The sequence below is a fragment of the Rhinolophus sinicus genome, chromosome 2, assembly GCF_057876585.1.
Source record: "Rhinolophus sinicus isolate RSI-liver-muscle chromosome 2, RSI-T2T, whole genome shotgun sequence".
Taxonomy (NCBI): domain Eukaryota; kingdom Metazoa; phylum Chordata; class Mammalia; order Chiroptera; family Rhinolophidae; genus Rhinolophus; species Rhinolophus sinicus.
This window is the reverse complement of record NC_142502.1, coordinates 159,736,478-159,756,732: the sequence shown is the minus strand read 5'-3', so window position 1 is coordinate 159,756,732 and position 20,255 is coordinate 159,736,478. Positions and strand designations below refer to the sequence as shown.

Below are 20,255 nucleotides of genomic sequence, written 5' to 3'. Positions count from 1 at the left end.
TGTCTCCTAAAGATGCGCTGCTGACCACGTTGGTCCCACCAGGAGCCCAGTCCATGCGGCTGCTGCGCTCACTGCACGGCTTACTCTGGCCAGACAACTCACTGCCTGTTCCCAGTAGACACATGCCACCTGCAGAAATGTAAACCTGTCTCCCAAACGGATCAATCCTTGGGCCCCAGTTTCCCAATGACTTTGGCCTTTTCCCCTGGAATGCAGTCTGCCAGCAGTTCTCCCAAGGAGAGTTATCCACTCCATAGTTTCTGCTTGCTCTCCGCACATGCTGCCTTAATTACACTATCTGCCTCCAGGGACAGGAGCTGGTGAATGGAATGAAGGGAAATAGCTGGCAGGGCAGCGGCAATAAGGAAATGCTGGCAGTGAAGTGATAGGAGGCCCAGATGTGCGTTGCCCTCTTTCTGTGAAGTGGCCCCTATAACACAAGGCCCTTCGGGGCAAGAATCTTATGTGTCCAGTGCACCTGTCTAGTCCCAGTACTGAAGGAAGGGCTCTGCTTTCATTCAATAAATATTTGCTGAAGGAATGAGATGCGGGCTCCCAAGACAATTCAGCCATTCACGAGCCCTGTGGAGATCCTTCGTCTTTTCTTATCTCTAAATTGGAGGGGGGGGGGAGCTATGGCTGTAGTTCCTTTGCTGTATTATATTCCATTATATAAAGCTCAGAAACATAATGTTGAGTGGAAAAGAAAAGTAAATAGTAGATAATGACGTGCAATATTAGTTGTCATTTTTCAAAGCTCAAAAACAGACATGCTCTTCACAGAGACAACTGTATATTATCAGCGATCGCCACAAGAATGGTACATAACAAATTACTCCAAAGTGGCTTACCAAACTTCATGTACTCTGTCTTACTCAGGTATCTGTGGATTGGCTGGAATTTGGCTGATCCAGTCTGGGCTCCATTGGGTTCGGTTCCAATTTCAGATTGGGTCCAGGTCTGTGCCACATGTCTCTCAGCCTCCTTGGACCAGCAAGTGGGACCTGGAGCACGTTCTTCTCATGGCAGAGGCAGGAATGTAAGAGGAGAAAGTGGAAACATGTGACACCTCTTAAGACCTACGCTCAGAATTGGCATCCGGCAATGCCTACAACATTCTATTGGACAAAGCCAATCAAACATCATTGGGCAGGGAAATTTATTCCGCCTCTAGTGGGAGGAGCTACAAGGTCATGTGGCAAAGGGTATCTAAAACTCAAAACAATAATGCAATCTACCATGCAGACATCATTGGCAAAACTATAAAAATGATAACAGGATGATAAACATAAAACTGTTCGTGTGGGGAGGGTGGGGGTGGGAGAAAAGAATGGGAGGAGCATCCATTATAATGGTCTAGTTCTAAGGTGGAGTGGTGGGCTCACAGGTCCTAGGATTACGAAGCTTTATAACTTATATAGATATTATTTTGTACATGTCTAATGTTACCTAAGCAAAACGGTGAGTACAAATAAATAAATAGATAAATAAATAAATGAATCAGTAAATAAAATAAAAGGCATGATCCACTAATATGAGAGGTTCTTCCCTGTGCTAATGTTGTATACTCTACAATTCTAAGTAAACAGAAGCTGAGAGCTCTCTTTTGGCGAAGGAAAACATCTGATCATTCAGCAGTATCCCCGGCTACCCAGCACCCAGAAATTCACCCATGCTGGCTGGTTCTGTCCACATCCAGCCCTGCATTAGGTCCACTGGGGAAAATGAGAAGATGTGCTCCCTGCACTTAGGGCTATGGGAAGTCTCTAGAAAACAATCTGGATTGCAGCTGTGAGACAGTAATGAGAGAGCCCTGGTTTAGATTCCTGGCTTAATCTCATTGGCTTCAAAAACCAACTGAGAAACTCACCAGCTCTTTGACCTCGGGAAAGTTACTTGGCCTTTCTGAGTCTATTTCCCCACCCATGAAGAAGACAATCCTACCTTGGAAGGTTGCTATGAATCCTTGAGTGAGTGAGTTTCCATCTGCTGTCTGATGAGGCCGTGTGGCATACTGGGTTGCAAAGTCTGATACACCTGTGTTTGAATCTAACCTATGCTGCTTATAGGGATAGGTCCCAGGCAGGAATTTAGCTTTTCCAAATCTCCATTGCCTTCTGTAATGTGGTGGCACTAATATTTTTCTTCCAAAGGCGTGTGGGTGGTTGAAATTAGATAATGTATATAATGAATCTGATATATTTAGGGGCTCAATTAATGTTAATCCCTTTCCCCTCCTGCTTCCAACCTCTACACAGCTTCCTTTTGGCTATGGCTCAAAGGGGGTGGGGGAACAAGGTCAAGTTCATGGCCAGGTGTGTTAAGGAGAAGATGGGTGTAGGTGTTGAAATCCAGTCTCCTTAGTAGCTCTGATGGTAGGGGTGTGTCAGGTGTGGGTACTGGGAGGGGGTTTAGGCCCAGGGAGGGATTATGTTTTCTATTACCCAAACATCTCCAATTTCAGCCTCCAATTTTGGGAAACAAAATAATTTTGGCCCCCCACACAGTATCTGTCTCTGGAACTGATTATCTGCTTTGTTAAGTTCAGAGGCATTCTGATAAGGGTAATTGAATTAGGCTTCTCAGGGTTCCTACAAGCAGGCTCGCTGCCACTGTAGGGGGTCCCTCTGTCCAGGCCCCTTGGCAGGAGCATGCAGGCTCTCCCTCCAGCACTCTTCTTTGGAGCCTGCCCTCCTGGGGGGCTCAGGGCCTTGGGGTTTGCCTTTGAAGATCTTTGCTGAGAAGCCTCTCCACACTCACAAGGCTCTTCGTGCTTCCCTGGGGTCCTGCCTTGAATCTGTTCCCAGCCCACTTTGGAAACCTCTGGGGTGGGGGTGGGGAGGAGAGGAGGCGAAGTCTTCCCTTGAGGCAGAGGAATTTCTAGAGGTCAAAGAAATGTCTGCCTGGCGTTAAAAGAGCAGGAAGTCAAGGTTCAAATGATGGTGACCTATATTTTTCCCAATTCCAGAGGGTGTCTCCCTTAGGGGAACTTACCTCCACTCTCCTCACAATCTTGGCAGGAATCTGCCCACCTGAAATGACAGAAGTCCAGTCATTTGGGGATATTACTATGACAGCAGCCACTCAAGTTTTCAAAAATCAGCAGGCTCCAAAAATGTTATTTGACCCCCAATATGTGAGCAGACTCAGCCCCTATTTCTTGTACTTCACTATGGTCTCCATACCCTATCCTCTCCCCTTCTTGTGACCATACTGAGAAAATCAGAGGGTTTGCTGCTGTGTACCTCTTAGGGGTTGTTTCTTCTTCCTCCCACCAGACCGGGTCCCATAGAAATTCAGCACGTAAAGCGTGACAGAGCAGAGTGACTATGCAGTGCGCCATTCAAGGCTCTGCTCAAATCTACTAGGTTCCAGGATCTGTGGGTCCCACCTACTTCTCCAACTTCTGCCTTACCATGCCTATCCATCTTCTGATGAGCCCCCTGAGCTCCCATAAACAAAAGTAATGTGGTTTTAGAGACCACAAGCAGAGATCTGGGTTCAAAATTCTGACTCTGGAACTATATGACCTTGGCAAATTAGTAACCTGGGAGGATTGGCAACAACACAGAAGTTCTCAAACTTTCTCAGTTTATGGTGTCCTTAGTACCTTAGTAATTTTTTCACAGGCCTTCAGAAACACCTTAGAGTCCCATTTATTGGAACCGACTTCTTAATAACAACCTAAGTATTTCTGTTCTGATAAAATAATACATACATACTGAAAGAAAGCAATAATTTTATTTCATTCTTGTTCACGTAATAACCATTACTTATTAATGAGATGTATGCACCTCTTGGGCACTGTACAATTTCTTAAGCCTTGCAATCTGATTGGCCCCTGCTGCCCTCATCTCCTGTTCTGTGCTGATTTACATATGGTTCTTGTTTATTTATTGCAGCTGCTACCAAAGACCCAGCTCCACAGAGATGACATCATCAAAAAGAATGGGGTGTGATCTCATGTTAAAAGTGTGAACTACCTTGAGCTAGTAGTTTGCAGTGTCTGACAGATGGGGAGTGTCACCATGTTTTCCTCAAAATGTACAATACCTCACAGTGACCCTGTGAGATTTCTGGAGCACCCCAGACTGGGAACTGTAATAATAATGTTTGAAAAACCACCTAACACACTATAGGCACTTAAAAATGTTAGCTATTATTACTTCTTTTTAAACTTTTAAAGTCACCATTGGTTGACTTATGACTGCATTGCCGTGCCACAAGACTAGACTACAATCTCATTGGAAAGCTATCTTATCCATCTAAGTGGCCTCTATAACTGGCACATAGTAAGTGTTCAATAAATGTTTCTTGAATGGATGGGTGGATAGATGCCTTTTGGACCATCTGTCTGTTGGTCCATCCATCCATCCATCCATCCATCCATCCATCCATCCATCCATCCATGCATACACCCACCCATCCATCTATCTATGCATTTAATGAACATTAGGAAGTTGACTCTGCGATCAGGTGGAATTGCCTCCCAACCACAGCCCCACTTTAGTGGATAGTATTGGCTCCTCTTCTCCTTGTTTACCTCATGTTGCCTTGAAGAACATCATATCTTGGGCCCCAGTTCTCGAATTATTCTTTCATGTGTATAGCTTTTTTTCTCAAAGGCACCTGAAAATTCCGTAAGGATAGAAACAGGTCTAATTCACCCATGAATCCCAACTTTTCTGACATGGACTTGTTCTTCACAGGGCTGAGCATAATGGAGGTGCTCAGTAAATACTTGCTAAATGAATTATTTGATTTATGCTATGGCTCTATGCACAAACCAGTGTAACATTTAACCAACTTGTCTAGTGACTTGTTAATTACCAAATGGGTAGCACATAGACGGAAGGCAAGAGGCATCAGGATGAATTCAGCAGTCCGTGAGCGCTTCACTGAGAAGGGGGCTAGAACTGGGTGTTGAATGGTGGGCAGGATTCAGAGAAGCTGAAGAAAGGAGGCAGGCATTTAGGACTGGGACGGCAGATCACAGTATGAGAAACGGCCTAAAGGAGGAAATGGGCTTATGTGTGAGGAGCCAGTGAAGCAAAAGTCTTACCTAGAGAGAGAAGGAATGAGATGGAGTCATGAAGAATAAAACTGGATAAGAAGCTTCTAAGATCTTGAAAGCCAGGGAGAAGCATATTAAAATGTGAACATTAGTAGTTAAAGTGGAAGGTATACTATAGAGTTGGTTGTACAAAGGTGGTTGTACCATACTGAATCACTTTACCTAGGGAAGAGGGACAAAGGGTGGAGGGGAAATTAAAATAATATGTCCTGTTACAGGAAAGGTCCACATGAGAACATTTTGCTGGGATCTAACTGGCCATAGGTTCGATGATTTTCTAGCCACCACACAAGTAAATAGCTCAAGGGCAGGCTGCCCGCCAGCATAAACCTTTGTGTGGAAAATACTGCCAGTGTGGCTATGGAAAATGCCCTCTTGCTGACCATAATTATACAGAATGTGTGCAAATAAAAGCGGAAAGAAAACACTTTTGCAGAGGTGTATTTTTTCTGTTCTTATTTTGACAGAGTGGAAGAGAAATTCACAGACCATTTTCTCATTCTCCCAGTTGGGGCAGAATGAGCTCATGCCTCATGGTTGGGCTGGGGGTTGGGTTTCAGGGAGAGACCCTAAACTAGCTTCTACACACAGACTTACAGTTATGGGTCTTTCAGTCCTGAGATAGCCTCTGGAGGCAGGGGTTGTCGAGGGGGAGTCCAAAGGGGCCCTGCCTTATATAGCTCTGACAACCAACAAGGTTTGGTCTTAGCCAAAGGGAGATGGGAAAAGTTTGGAGTACTCAAAGGATGATCCTCACCTTTTAAGGTTTAGGTGACCTTTTAAGGTTACCTTTAGTTGCCTTAAGGTAACTCCTCTTTGTCTTCAACTCTTTCCTGGGTTTCCCATCAGAGACAACCTTTAACTCTGAAGAAGTCTAGTGCATAATAAATACCTCCTAGAGAGCCCTCTCTAAGCAGCAAGATGGCAGGTTTTGTTCCTTTTCAAGTTTTCCATCCGCCCTTGCAGAAAGTTGCTCTTTCTCCTCTTCTCTTTGACATTCATAGAAATACTTGAGTGAAAAATCCTAGGTGAAGAGCTGGTATTTGCTAGTCCCACTGTGATGCATTCGTGGATTGCCTGGCTCCATCAGAACTAGGCACCAAAGTGCAAATAGGCAAACGACAGACAAGTCAACAGACTCAAGGTCTGCAGTTGTAGAAGGTTCACTGCAGGGGCACGTGTGTCCTGGAGCTGGAAATGGATCAGGAACTGCAAACCTGGAAGGACCCACAGCAGCCCTGGAGACTGGCGCTCTCTCCCATCAATCCTTGTTCTGTCTGCGTGGCACTTGCATTTTCCTCTTTGCTTACTCACAGTTTCTGTCACTTCACTTTGCATTAGGCTCATCATGACTGCCTGCTCCCTTCACTTGTGACAACTCTCTATACAACTTTTGGCATCTGTCCCCAATGCTAACTGGCTGTTTCTCTTGTCAGAAGAGAAATCGAACTGGCCTAACTGGCCTTGATCACTTTTCAGGGGGCAAGGCCTAGTGCTGTGGCCAGCCTGTGTCTTGGCTGCCCTTGTGTTGGGCACCCAGAGTGCAGTCAGCGGAGAGGTGAGCAACCTGACACTTAGGAGCAGAGGGTATGAGTTGGGGCATGGACAAAGTAGGCAGTGATTTCCATCTCTAATACAATAGTCATTCTGAACAGCACTGTTTGGTAGGGCTGTGGCAGGGACTACACATATAGTTCATTTCTCTCTCAAGCAAAAGTTCAGAACAACATAGTGGCTTTTCTCCACAAAACACACAGGAACCCAGATGCATTCTGAGTTCTCCCCATTTCTGGAGACCTCTACTTCACAGGTTGGTTCTCCTCCTGTGGTCCAGGATGGAGGTCCCTCTGACACATTTTTATTACAAGCAGCGGGAAGGAGGAAGAGGAAAAGAGGTAGCAAAGGGCACACACTGGCCATCTCTTAAGGAAGGTCCTTAGAATCTGTAACATGAACTTCTGCTTACATCCCATTGGTCACGGGGCCACCCCTCACTACAAGAGAAGTTGGCAAATGTAATCTTTATTCCAGATGGCTGTTTGCCAGCTAAAATTTCTATTACTATGTATATTAGTTAGGGTTCTCTAAAGAAACAGAACCAATAGGATGTATATCTATCTAACATCTATCATCTATCATCTATCATCTATCCATCCATTCATCCATCCATCCATCCATCCATCCATCCATCCATCCATCCATCCATCTATCATCATCATCTAAAGAGATTTATTATAAGGAATTTGCTTACCCGAATATATAGGCTGGCAAGTCCAAAATCTGCAAGGTGGGCTGGTAGATTAGAGATCCAGGAAAGCCAAAGCTGCAGTGTCAGTTTGGAGGCCAGCAGGCTAGAGAATTCTTTCTTGCTTCCAGTCTTTTTGTTCTCTTCAGGCCGTCAACTGATTGGATGAGGCCCACCACATTATGGAAGGCAATCTGCTTTACTCAGAGTCCACTGATTTAAACGTTAATCTCATCCAGAAACACGCAGAATAATGTTTGATCAAAATATCTGGACACTCTGTGGCCCAGCAAAGTTCACACATAATTAAATCATCACAGTGTGGAAGAACTGTAGATGGCCACTGGGGACAACAGCAGTCTCTATCACATTAGAGATCCGCAAACTCACTCTGAGCAAGATTCTTAAAGTCCTTGAGGGTAATGGCTGTGTTTATTATATTGGTTACCATTGTATTTCAGCAATTTTCATAAGGCTTGCACAATAATGGTGACCTATGAATATGTGTTGAGTGAAGAAAGAAGAAAATCAATGTGTAGAGAGTATTAAAATGAGCTAGAACCACAGACAAGAACAGGGTAGGCAAATATTTTCCATAAAAGGCATGAGAGTAAATATTTTCAGCTTTGTGGGCCATATGGTCTCTGGCCCAACTCTTCATTTCTGTGGCTGTAGGTGAAAGCAGCCACAGACCATATGCAAATGAATGGGCATGGCCAGATCTGACCCATGGGCAGTAGTTTGCCAAACCCTGGACTAGAACATCAGAGTTTAGAAGTACCTAACGTCTCATTTTATAGGAAGCCAGAGTTAATTGGCATGGTCAAGGTTACACATGGGTCAGTGGAAGCAGAACCGAGAATAGATTATAGGTCTCCTAACTCTGTGTCTAGTGCTTAAGCCCTACATTCAAAATTAATTTTCCAAGGTTAACAATGTAGAACGAACAGCTCCTACACCTCACTCTTATCATAGAGCTTGGAAGAGCAGATTGTGTGTGTGTGCTTCGATTATGTATGTGTGTGGTGTGTGGTGCAGTGTGTTTTGTGTGTTGTGGTGTGTAGTGTGTTGTGCGGTGTATTATGCATGTGTAGGAGGTGTGTGTTTTGTGTGTGTGTCTGTGTGGTGTGGGGATTGTGTGTGTGCTTCGATTGTGTATGTGTATGTGGTGTGTGTGAGTGTGGTGTGTGGTGTGTTTTGTATGCTGTGGTGTGTAGTGTGTTGTATGTTGTGTGGTGTGTGTGGTGTGGTGTATTATGCAGGTGTATGAGATGTGTGTGTGTACTGTGTGTGTGCTTCGATTATGTATGTGTGTGAGATGTGTGTGAGTGTGGTGTGGTGTGTTGTGTATGTTGTGGTATGTAGTGTGTTGTGCGGTGTATTATGCATGTGTATGAGGTGTGTGTGTGTGGGTGTGTGTGTGTGTGAGTGTGTGGTGTGTATGTTGACAGCCACAGGGAAGGATCATTACCTCCTGTGGGCCTGAGAGGGCACTGGTGTGCTATGATACCATCGCACCAGCCTCCATGGATTCCTTGTTTGAGGAGACGGTGCAGAATGCCAAATCCATGCCTACCTCCTCCTGACGTTATGCATGCCTTCATGGGTGGGTCATAGACTGAGGTCCTGTCCTCTTTGTAAGCAGTCACACTGAAAGAGATAACAAGTGAAAAGAAGATGCGAGGCAGGTGCATGATGGGAAAGAGAAAGCCTGGCCCACTTCCCAGAGCCTGAGATTCTATAGAAAGGCAAACTTCTGAAACTGTAGCTGCCATGGTTACTCTATGGCTGAGCTCTCCAATATGGTAGCCAGAAGCCATGTGTGACTACTGAGCACTTGAAAATGGTTAGCATACCTGAAGAAATGAATTTTAAATATATTTAATTTGGGTTCATTTAAATTTAAAAACGGATGCTTAAGTTATTAGAAAACATTTTAAGTCTGTTGGGAACAACCTGCATATGAGAATCTAATTTTCAACTAGATATTTTATGAAATTTAAATATGGATCAAATATTTCTGCGGAAAACTTAGGATTTGAATAGAGATTTAAAATAGACATGGGTGGTGATGGTTTCATGAGCTTATATCCAAAGTCATCAAATTGTATACATTAAATATGTGCAGCTTTTGGGGATCCATTATTCTTCAATAAAGCTGTCAAAATAAAAATAAAATACATATGGGATCTCAACGCTTTAATGCAAAAAAAAAGAATTTAAAATGTCTCAGTAAATGTGTATGTTGAGTACACATTGAATACATGTTGATAATATTTTGAACATTGTGTGTTAAATATATTATTAAAATTAATTTCACCTGTTTCTTTTTGCTTTTTGTAGTGCAGCTACTAGAAAATGTAAAATGACATGTGTGGCTCATGTTATATTACTACGGGCAGCAGTGTTGTAAGGACACTGGCCCCACACCTGCAGGGATGCCTGATCTACCCTCTCAGCTCCCACAGAGACAGCATTTTTGCCTGGTCTCTGTTTCATGAAATCGTCTTTCTTTCCTCCCCTGTGGGTGGAAGTGGAAGGATGAGACTTCGGCATTCTCGGTAGCGCCTGGCATACAACAGGAACATGCTGAGGATTGAGTGGAAGGATTCTGAGCTGGGAATCGGAAAACGGGGACTTTGCCCTGACCTTACAGTCAGTCAGGCGACTTTGAACAAGCCACCTCACTGCCCTGGGCTCCAGATTCCTCATCGATAAAGTGAAAATAAGTATTCCTGGCCCTCCTCTCAGGGCTATTTTAAAAATAAAAACGAATATCTGAGGAAAGCTTAAAAAAATGCAAGTGCTACTCTAACATTAAATAATTTATATGCACAAAGTGGAGGGATTTTTCTTTCCTCCCTTCCCTCCCTTTCTATCCAGTCAGCAAATGCTAAATGCCAAATGCTTGCTTCAGGCCAGGGCCACACTAGGCTTACCTGCACCTCACAGGCAGTCTTCCTACCTGCTCCGCTCCATCCCCCTGACCTGCCAGAAGCTCATGCCTTCTCACCTCTAGTAATCACTGCAGCTCACAAACACGCCCTTGGGGCCAACAGTAGTTTATTCAATTTCATCTTCATCATGAACCCTGCATGAAGCCCTGAGGAAGACATCAGCTCACACAACAGCGTTTCAGGCCCATCGTTACCCCGGCATGATGAAATGTACACAGAGACCCTCGACATTGGTGTTAAAAGCACATAAACCTCTTGGGTTGTTGAGATTCTAACCCAAGCAGTGTGTGTGTGTAATATCACTAAAAGCAGGTATGATGGATAAAAATGAATGATGGCCCCTTTCCAACGTAAACCGAGATGCTCATCCCTCAGGGTTGTTTATAAATAGAGGGGAGTCCATTTGTTCGGGATCCCGGGGACAGGCCGGCACTCCATTTAGATAACGACCACATTTCGTGCCCAGCCATCACTCACCAGCTTGCAAGGTGGCGATTAATCAAACAGTGTTTTGGTTTCTCCCGATACACATCTAGTCCTTCCGGTTTAGAGCGAGCTGAAGATGGCTTCAACAGTTTACAGAACAGTCTGGGCCAGTACATTAGAGGCAGCGAGGATGAGCGTCCTCAGAAGGCCCATCGGGCTGGCCTTTCCAGTCGGAATTCTGAGTTGGGAGCAGCTGCACAGATGGGGATTCCAGAAGTTTAGTCAAGTGGGAGGCCTGGCCTTCTGGGGCATCATGAACTTGTTACATTCAGTCTGATAGAGTGAATAACACCTGCCATTAAGATGGAGACACCTGGAGTTGTGGAACACCAAAATTGGACTAATTGGAAGGCATTTATTTTTCTGATAATGTAATCAGATGCAGACCCAGGGTAATATAGCCTCTCCCTTGGCCTCGTCACCTCGATCAGCAGGAGTAAAGAGAGGCCCGAGTTCTGTGTGCAAAGCACTCCCATCCCAACTCCCACAGCCTCGTGACCACGGTCTACCTGTCAGACCGTGGGGGTTTAGTCCATCATGCCTTTTATTCCTGTGTACGTCAATCACCCCAAGGTGTCCACACTGCCAGAGCATCCTTTGTCCCCTAACTCCCACCTCCACACAGCTTCATGACGCACCTAATCTTAATCTGCCTCTCACTGCCCCCTCCCCCAAGCCATCTGGATCACATTCTCCATTGTCAGTAAAATGCCCCCACCGTCTGCTTCTCCCAGAACGCTCTTTGCCCTCTTGCACTAATCAAAGGCTCTTCCCACCCATGACATAGCTTCTTCTGCAGCCCTCAAGTTTCCTCTCCTCCATCCCTCATGCCACTGTTGGGGTCTTCCCTGATCCTCAGTGCTGCTTGGGGACCATTCTTCTGCCCTCCTGTCTGAGATACCTGCTTTGAAGCACATGCCATCAGCCTACACAATAGTCTCGGAGCCCCAGCGTTCGGCACTGTTTCCCACACTCTCCAGTTATCACTTTTATGATTCCAATATTCGTGAAGATGACCCTTCCAACACTGGGACTGTCAGCTCCTTGATAATCTCCCCTTCAATACCTCGTCCTCCACCCTATCACAGGTCCTCATGCCTTATAACCTCCTCATCACCAATGACTGGAACCCTTTCACAATCTCAGTTTCATCCTCCTACTCTAGGGTCACCTGCTGCCTCATAGCCCATCCTTCTGTACTCATCCCCGACATTCCTTTGACCCATGTACAGTTGTGCATTTTGTGTACGTGTACTGCACAACAGTCATTGGCTAAGGGGACAAAAGGGCCCCGAAATCCAGCCCAACCTCCAGAAATGACACTGTGTATTCCAGCTCATGGCTTTATCCACCCAGGGGAAGAGGGAGCTTTTCTTTGCACAATTGTGAGACTGTATCACCTACAGGGGAAGTGTTTATCTAATTCACTGAGGACACTCTGCAGACTAGTGCCAGCTCTGATTTAGTCCCCCCGGGACCTGTAACTCATTGCTCTCACTATTTTCCCAATGCCCCGCCTCCCCTTCCTTCCTTTCCCATCTTAGATCGCACACTCTATGATTGTGCAATCCCTCCTCTCAACTCCCTGGCTCCTTTTTCTCTTCACTGCATCCCTAGCAAAATCTCAATCCTTTTCAAATGGAACCTTCCAGGCCTGCACCATGCAGCTGAATATGGCTGAAGTAAAACATGCACAGTTCACATTGACATTCATGAGCATTAACTTCAAGTGGACGCTTAGTTCTGCCTGGTACTCCTAGTGTAGTCACTCCCTCACTTTCTCAGATATCAGTCTGTTGTTTATACCCAGTGAGAGGCCCACTCCCCATTTCTCTGTGAGAACGCAATCAGAAGAGAATTCCCATATACTCCTGCCGCCATATTCACCCATTTGTCTGCCTCTGTCCTCTCTACCCTGCCTTCTCTCCCCTTCTGTGGATGAATTGTCCCTGCTCTCATCCAAAACCAACCGCTCCACTTGGATAGCGAATACCATCCCTTTTGCCTGTACAAGGGCTTTTCTGCAATAATCCTCTATCCAGCATTATCACTACTTCTTTCCTCCCTCTACTGGACCACTTATATCAGCATATCAACACATTGTAGTATCTCCTGTATTTTAAGACACTCTCTTGACCCTGTAACTTCCTTCAGCGAGTACACCATTACTCTGTTCCCCATAACAAAACTTCTCTCAAGGGAGGGCTATACCTATTCCGCACTCCCTCTTGAATTCACGCCAGCCCCCAGATGTCTGTCTCCCTTTTCTGCCATGTGCGGACACAAAGAGCACATGACGTCTACGAACCATTAGAAGCCAATGTTCTAAGTGCTGTCACAGAATGAAGCCCAGGGAACCACGGGAAGCGAGATGAGAGAGGTGCATCAGCATGGAGGGTTTGAATTGAGAGTGAAGGCAGAGTCGGAATTAGAACCCAGAGGAGGGGGAAGGGGCTCCTATATAATGAGGACTGCATGCATGCTCGGCAGAGGGGTTAAAAAGGGAATTATGAAGCTACCAGCTACTAGACCTTGGGATGAATCAGAGAGAACTAATTCAAATCCTCCTTCGTGTACTTGGTAGAGAAATTACATAATTTCTCTGGACCTGTTTCCTCATTTACAGAATGGGAATTTCTCTTCAGACTTAAGAAAACTCCGATCACAATGTCTGATGCTTAATAGGCATCCAATAAGCAATTTTTAAAATTAGTTGTTTTTTAAATTCCTCAATATAGGTTTTTTTTTGGAAGTTTTTCATTTCAACAGTTCTATTCCAACATGTCCAAACAATCCCTGGAGTTTTAATCTGAAAAATAAAAGAAGAAATTTGAGGATCCGGAGAGAAAACAGGTTCATTTCCCCTCCTCTCACTTGACTCACAGCTGCATAGCCTGGCTTACAGTGTGTTCTTATCTATGTTTGCAACACAGAAATTCCTTGCAGCAGCCATGTATTTGATTCTGGGGCCTAACCTGGGAATGCTGTCCTGGGAGATGGACTGGCAGGTGAGGCAGATTTCCCGGTCACGTTCCCATTCACATCTACTGGGTTGGACAGGGAGTAGAGAGAGAATGAAATGGAAATAAAAGGTTTACTTTTAATTCAAATGTTAAAGTTTGCACCATTGAGAACAGAGCATATAATAGCTGGTCCCTGCCTTCAAGGCAATTACAACATATTTGAAAGGACCAGACTCAAGCATATAAATCTGTGAGCTGAAGTCACAGGATATGATCAAGTGTTTCAAATGTCAGGATGGAAGATACAGACACTCAGAGCCGGGGGAGAGGGAGGCGGGAAGGCTCCTACTGTGGCTGGATTGATGTTCAGAGAAGCACCGTAATGTAGGATCTCTGCTCCCGCTCCCCGCACAAGAACGCAGGATATGGTGAGGCCAAAAAGGAACACCAACGGAACCATAGATAGGGGAGTAATACCACTATATTCTCGACGGCGGCTGGTCGAGACGCAATAGCAAACATCTGCCAATACCCCAGTGAGGGGTCTTCCTGCACCCCAGTCTCGCTGGCGGCCGGGTGAGACACAGGAAGTAGGATCAACACAATCTGCAATCCACAATCCGCTTGCTGATCGCACTTGCTAGCTGCAATCCACACTTGCTAACCATGCTTGCTAAGCGTGTCATCTGCCATCTGTGCTTGCTAGCGTAGCCGTGGCAGTTATGGCAGTGGCCAATGGCTAACTGGTTGCAGCTGATGGCCAGCTAGTTACAGCTGACGGTCATCTGCTACCCGAGCCAGCACCTTTCCATGTGAGGTCGAGAGCCTGGAAACTACTCTCTGGGACTCCGTCCCTACAAGTTCCTAGCCTGCCATGCCATGTTGGACTCTGCTGGGGCAGATGGTGTCTCTATACATTAACCTACTTTTTACTTGAATTTTCAGCTGTTCATTCCAAGACTGAAACTTTCTAGAAAGGAAGTACCGGCTAGACCCGAAAGCCATTAGGCCAGACCCATCAAAGGGCCTGCCCCATATGCTTTGAGGATTAGTGTTGATTTTACTTAACAATCTAATTAATGTTTTCATAATTTAACAATTTTGTATGCTTTCTGGAGGGCTTTCTAGGGGAGCGACCTTGGCAAAAAAAGCTATGTTTTCTTTCATTCTTAGAGAGATGCCTTTTCTGATCCTATTAATGAGAAACATCCTTCCTATCTGGGCTGGGCCAACTGAGTAAGAGCAGGCTTTCCTGCTCTTGGGACAGGGTAGGGGCTCCCCAACAGTGTGGCCAGTGTGGGATGGGGAGGGTGGGGGCAGAGTAGCAGCTGTCTTCTCAGCCCCCAGTCACCCCAATTTCAGGGCCAGCCCCCGTTCAGGGTCTAGCTGTATCCACTGTGAAATGTACCCTGGCAACCTGTTGTGCTGCATGGACTAGGCCCTTCCTTTCTCTGGGACTTCATTTCTTCCTGTTTCAAATGGACATGATCATCCTTATTTTCCCTGCCTCCGTGGGTGATAAGCCAAGCCACCTGTCAGCAGTGTGAGAATCATTGGGGAAGGTTAAAGGAGGCCCAGGCCAAAGACCCGGTGTAGGCCAAACGCGAGAAGTCCTTTGTGTGACGAGGGACCTCCAGGGAAAGCACAAACTACCTTTCTCCTTCCAAATTAAGACCCTGGGGAGCGGTGGTGCGGCATGCAGATGACCAAGTCCCTGCTCCATCACTGACTTGCCGGGTGCCTGTGGGTGCAAGTTGATTGGCTTCCCTAAGTCTCTTCGTCTATAAATGGGTACAATAATGGCATCACTTTCATCCTTCATAAAGCTGTCATGAGAACGAAATGAAATAATGTATAGGCAGTCTTCACTTTGCAGAGTTCAAATAAGCATGAATTTCAGTTATCACAGTTTAGTTCAATAACAGAAGTCCCCAACAACATGGTTTGAATTTTAGTTACCACGTGTATTAACGGTGAGTAATTGCACAAAGTACAAACTTCTCTGCTAGTTCCTCCATCCCCAAATCTCTATGTAAATGACAGGCACATCATGATCAGTGACCAACTGCACCACTTATTTCAAAGTCTTTGGGTGACTGGTCACCATGCATCTGTTACTCACTTCATGCACAGACAGCAATGCCTGTAGCTGTTTTCTTGTCTCCCACGTGAGAGACAAGTGTGATATCACGTGATAAACCCACGTGAGAATCAAAAAGAGGGAGTTGGCCAAGAAAGATGAAAGAGCAGCAAAGAAACAAAAATGATAATGCTGGAAGTGAAATCCAAACCCAACATAAATGAAGTTAAAAAAGGCATGGCTGACCATGGGAATAGTGACAGTGTCACTCTTCTAGAGATCTTGGGGAAAGCAAACTTAATGACATGCCTGAGGAGAGTGGTGTGACAAAAAGAATGAAAATGTCCCAGAGGAAGTGACGCCAGCAAAAAACTTCCCATGAAAGAAACTCTCAGAGATCCTTCATAACATTGAAAGCACACACGAAAAATAAAGCATTGGAAGCTGATCCAAACTTAGAAAGGAGCACGACAATTTGTCAAGGACAGAAAAGATGCTTTCTCTATATCATATGTGTTATGATGAGAAGAAGGCAAGCACTATTCACACTTCTCTTGACAGGATTTTTACAAAGAAACAAAATACGTTAATTGCCAATGTTTCCAATGTTTTAAATTACAATCTACTAAGTGAATATTGGCCTCATTATTCTTTTCATTTCAATAAACATTTATAACTGACAGGAAGAGAGTTCTCTATGTTTTGACAAAAAAATTTAAAGATCACAGAACAATTATAACTTTCCCCCATAATTATTAAGCTTGCATTGCCGGTTTGCAGGTTTTCAGCTTTCTCGATCATTTTTACGGTCCTGCACTATCGTGCAAAGTGAGGACTGCCTGCAAATAAGGAGAAATGCTGGTAAATGGTGGTTGCCATTATTATTATATTGGCCCAGGGTCCAGAGGAGCAAGTCACGCCTTTTTTACTCACTCATCAGGTAAGAACACTGGTTGAGGAATATAATAACCAACAGGAGAAAGCGTTCTGAGCTGGGAAGCCTCACCCAGGGAACTTTCTATGTGGAACAAGTAAAGGACTGATTTGCAACCATAGGCAACATGGTCCATGGAAATTTGCAAATGCTCCTATTATCTTCTAAGATACCTCTAAGATGCTCAACCTTTGGTAGAATCTTCAAACCCCACATTTTATTTAACCGACATTAGAAGAGATAGAAAGTTTCTGGGTGGCTTTCAGATCCTGAAGACAACTCCACCCAACTCTCAAGAGAAGAGGTCTGCAGGATGGGATGGAGGGGGTGGCCAAAGGCCCAGAGCATAGACTGGTTCTGAATTTCCAATGGTTTCTAATTTCTCTTGTGAACCAATCAATCTAAAGCACTTATGTTATTCTCAGCTCCAGGCAAAACGAAGGTGTGTGAGATGGGTAGGTAAGGGTTGCAGATAACTTAGAAGACAAACTCTGTGCCAAACTGCCAGGGTTCAAATCTTGGGTCTATAAACTAGTATCTGAGGGACTTTGGGCAAGTTACTTATCCTCTCCATGCCTCAGTTTCCTCATTTGTAAATTAAAGATAATAGCAGTGTCTTCCTCAGCTCAGGCTGTTATAACAAAAATACCACAGACTGGTGACTTAATAAATATTTACCTCTCACCGTTCTGGAAGCTGAGAAGTCCAAAATCAAGTGTCTGGTGAGACCTGCTTCCTAGTCCAGTAGACTGCCGTCTTCTCACTGTGTCTTCACATGGCAGAAAGGCATGAGCGAGCTCTCTGGGGGCTTTTTTATACGGACACAATCCCCATCATGAGGGCTTCACCTTCATGACCGAATCACCTCCCAAAAGGCCCCACTTCCTAACACCATCACATTGGGGGTTAGGCTTCAGCATATGAATTTGGGAGGGAGACAGAAACATTCAGCCCATAAGAAATGGTATCTATTTATACAGATGCAAGTTCTGAGTTAAGCCCTTTGCACAGATTCCGGCATCCAGTGACTGCTCTAAAAATGTTTGTTTTATTAGAAAACAATTAGTTAAAAGAAAAAAATAAAGATAAGATTCCCATTCATGCAGCAAGTTGCAGAGCATCAGGTTTTTACCATTATCCAAATAAATTAATTCTATCCTAAATTATTTGGTACAGAGAATTTGTGTTGCTGGTATAAAAATATGAGCAGAAAACTATTGGTAAGGAGACCCCTGTGGTCCAGTGGAAACTTTAGACTTTCACCCATCTTATGGGCTCTCACCGTCTCCTCAACAAAAATTAACTGTTCTCTTCTGCCCGAGACACTTTTGAGTTAATGCTTTATAAGAAGGAGACTCCCTTCATCTGTCTTCACCAACAGGGACTACGTCGGGTACAAGTTGTGTCACTTTCTAGAGGTGGGGGTATTCAGATCCTCTCCTAACTCTCCTTACCCCTCCTTCTTGTCAGTGGCAGGTTTTAGTGAGAGGGCTGGCTAAGGCGAAGGGTTGGTCTGTGGGAAGAGACGGAGATAAGAGCAGGGCATCATCCATGGAGTCTGAGCACTCCAGCCCAGGCTGAGCTCTGTGCAGCTCCCATCTCTATATTACAGCTGGTCTTGATTGGCACTCAGCATATACTAAGACTTTGTTTGCCAACTGATGTCCACCGAAGTAGCTATTACACTCCATGAGGGTAAAGCGCCATCCTTTCCTGTCTCACCTCTCACACAGGGAGCTCTCAATAGCTGTAAGCAGCAAGTGCATGCTGATTGATTGAGAGGAAGGACCTCTCAGGGAAGTGGGATGGCAGTTCCTAGGCTGGGAACAGCCTGGAGGGGAGGGTGAGGCTGGTACAGCCAGAGACTGCATCTGTCTCATTTTTATCCCCACAACCGGCAGTCAGGACAGTTTTCCACCTCCCACAGAGTCTGCCTGGGAGTATGTCTTGGGTGATGTAATGGTTCCATGAAAATGAAAGTTGGAAATGGAGGTGCTATACTTTCTGGAGAGAGTGGGAGGGAAGGACCCAATCCCTTTAAAGCCCATATGGCAAATAAGACTGGCGGCATAAATTGCAAGGCCCAGTGCAAAATGAAAATGTGAGGCTCCTTGTTCAAAAAGTATTGAGAATTTTAAGACTGTGACAGCAGAGCATGAAACCAAGTGCAGGCCCATCTAAGGGTGGGGCCTGTGCTGCACAGGTCTCATGGCCATGAAGCTGGACCTTCAACAAATCCAGGAGCTCTGCCCAGCTGGGGCATGGTACACTAACTCACCACCTGTCTCTCTAAGCTTCTCAGTGGGCTTGGGATTTAGGGGCAAGGGAGGAAGCAGTGTTTAGCTCCTTTCTCCCTGGCTGAGAGCAGGGGTGGGAAAAAAGGAATGCTGGCAAGACCAGTGTGTTGTGCCCTCAGAAGAGGCCCCAGCGGCCCCACGGAAGGAAATGTTAAACACAAAGTCTCTGTGTTTATCTCACCCGGTCGTCATGTAGCATGACTAAGGCCTGCCTGCAATTCTACACTGGGTGTGCTCAGGAGGAATCACAGCCTCGCCATGACAATATTTACTTCACTGTTGCCTTGGGGAGCTCTAAATGCAGAGAATGGCGGCGGGTTTTCTCTAGAGCTCCACTCTCGTGAGCAACTTCTTTTGCCCATTGATAGTGTTCTGGTTTGGGTGGAGTGGGGTGTAAATCACCTCTGGGAGAAGACCCAGGGAAACTCAAGACCTTCAAACTCTTACTATGACCAAGGATGGCGAGGGGACGAGGCTACTCACACTCAGTTCAGTTTGCCCACCACCATTTAGCTTATGAGTGTTTTTTGTTTTCTCTGAGTACTTTCAGATGACAACAGTGCCCATACCTTCTTTTTCATCTCTTCCCCCTCCGTAGCTGCGTTCCTATATGTAGGTGCTCAGTTTACAGAATGGAAGGAGGAAGGACGGAGGGGTAGCCAGGAGGTTTCTCTTGTATGTGAGGTGTGTTGGACAGAGGTGGTGTGCCGAAGGGTGAGGAGGGTCTGCTGTTCCTGACAGTCGGCTCATCCTCAGCTCCTCAAGGCAGACTCAGCTGACTGGAATTCAGGTGTTGACTTTTGCCAAATATTTTAAGAGCAATGAACACTTAACAGCTTTGTGAAGTTCCCCACAGAGGCACCGGAGTTTTCTTAAGGATTTAGCTTGTTGTGAGTGTGTAACACCTAAGAAAACTCTGCTTTTGAGAGTGATGTCCCAGAAAAGCCAGATAATACCAGGAAGATGAGCCTCTTGTCTGCAGGAGCCTAGCTAGCAAATCTAACGCCCTTTTGCTTCATGCAGATACTTCTATTCTGTTTACGCTGGTGGCAATACGTTTCCTCTGGCATGATTTCTATATGTCAAACCTATCAACCTACGTTATTTGAATGGTTGTACAGGTTTTATCTTTAATCTTTGTAACATAAGCTGATATATCCAACTAACATAAAGGAGAAATACAAGGAAATTAATTTGCTATAATTAAAATATCACCATT

At 45.2% G+C, this 20,255-nt stretch overlaps 1 long non-coding RNA gene across 1 annotated transcript in view; it reads right to left on the bottom strand.

Moving 5' to 3' along the window:
- Positions 1-20,255, bottom strand: part of LOC109456350 (uncharacterized) — a 98,579-nt gene that overhangs the window by 37,838 nt on the left and 40,486 nt on the right. The window contains exons 8-11 of the long non-coding RNA XR_016020461.1: positions 8,896-8,969; positions 7,326-7,813; positions 2,995-3,032; positions 852-1,016 (exon numbers count right to left, since the gene is read on the bottom strand). This is a non-coding gene — a long non-coding RNA (uncharacterized LOC109456350). The remainder of the gene's footprint in view (positions 1-851; positions 1,017-2,994; positions 3,033-7,325; positions 7,814-8,895; positions 8,970-20,255) is intronic.